Raw genomic sequence first — 1,888 nt, 5'->3', positions numbered from 1 at the left:
AATTTTTAAATCCTGAATATTTTAATCCTAAATTTTAATTATCTTGAATATTTTATTTAGGATTTTGTAGAAAATTATAATTTTTGGGTCCTTAATGAGCCTAGATTATATCGTGAAATCCCAGATCACAGAAAGAAACAAGGAAAACACATGCAAGTGCAGACATGCAATATGATGCAAAAAGCAAAAAAAAAATAAGTCAAATCAAAATAATTAACAGGACAGTGCCGCTGGGTCGGAAAATATCCCAGAAAAGAAAAAGGCGGCCGGACTCCGCAAATACATGCCCGGTCCTAATTCTATACATCAATATAAAATGCAGAACTAAGATACGGAGCACGAGCATTTGCTCCTGGTCCCCTCCACATGGTTCTCGCGCCAAACGCCTCAGAACCCGTGCCCGTATATTATTCTGCTACAGGACTCTCCTAGAATCTAAAAGTACATCAGAAAATAAAAGACTCAATCCTGCATGAAAATAAGTATCAGCAGGAAAGCTCACAACGTATCATGAGCCATGCCTTAAAAGCGGAGGAGCTAATAGCACCTGCAAGCAAAAGGGTCAAAAATCATTATTTTCTCCCCCTATAGTGGTACCTGTGTGTGTGCAAATAAATAGGTATGGCTCTCTGCAGAACAATGCCCTAACATACTACTACACATATGCGACATGCAGTCACATCACAAGCACAATGCAGAAGAAAGATACCTGACTAGGGCAGCCAATCCAAAAGATAACAATAGTCAGGCATCAAAAAGACTACCTAGTATCCTAAATCCTAGCCTAGCACACCATCTAACGAAAAGTGCGTCAGCCTAGTATCTAACTGTGGAGTAAGTATGGGTATAGTATGACTTTGACAGGGTCTTCATACCGGCCCCATCCTAAAGATCCCAATGATCTAAAGGGTGTCATGAAGAGTTGTGACACGAGTTAGATCTATTAGATCTTTAACACAGTCATACTCGTGTCAATCCCAATGACTTAACTTGCATTGCTCACCGGGATCAACCCAGTTAGCAATGCTCATTAAGGCATCGCGACCAACACGAGGTCACTCTCCTAACGAGTCTGGCTCGCTATCCATGCAAACATACAAATGCAAATGCAATCAGTCATGTGACAGAAGTGATGAGTGTACCGTGAGGCAGGGACTCAAGAAAAGTCGAACAAATGAGTGTGCTGTAGCGGCAGTGACCAAAAGGCATGGGTGTGCCATGGAGTCAGTGGCCTGGAGAAAGGTGTACCGTAGCGGCAGTGACCAAAAGTGATGGGCGTGCCGTGGGGGCAGTGGCCCGAAGAAAGGTGTACCATAGCAGTAGTGACCAAAGTGACGGGCGTGTCGTGGCGATAGGGGCCCAAAAGATGGTTGTGTCGTGCAGGCAGTGACCCGAAGAAAGGTGTACCGAGGCGGCAGTGACCCGGAGACAATGGTGATTCTCACTAGGGAGAATCACCCAAGTGCAAATGCAAATGCAAATACAAATGCAAACACAAATGCAAACACATATGGTGAACACATATGGTGCGACATGCAAGCAAGAAAGCATGTGATATAATGCAAAATCAGAGAAAAATGAAGGTGATCGGTCGATCGGGCCATGGTGGTCGGTCAAACCAAAGTGATACGCTCACCGAGCCGGAGCGGCCTATCGGAGCGAAGTGAAATGCTCACTGGGCCGGGGCGACTGGTCGGAGCAAAGTGAGAGGCTCACCGGGTCGAGGCGGCCGTTTGGAGCTAAATGAAATGCTCGTAGGGCCGGGGCGGCTGGTCGGAGCTAAGTAAGATGCTCGCTGCCCGAGGTGGCCAGTCGGAGCTAAGTAAGATGCTTGCTGCCCGGGGTGACAGTCGGAGCGAAGTGAAATGCAACATGCATCAAGAAAAAA

Source organism: Phalaenopsis equestris, unplaced genomic scaffold (genome assembly GCF_001263595.1).
Source record: "Phalaenopsis equestris unplaced genomic scaffold, ASM126359v1 Scaffold000968, whole genome shotgun sequence".
Taxonomy (NCBI): Eukaryota; Viridiplantae; Streptophyta; class Magnoliopsida; order Asparagales; family Orchidaceae; genus Phalaenopsis; species Phalaenopsis equestris.
Note: the sequence above shows the minus strand (reverse complement) of the source record.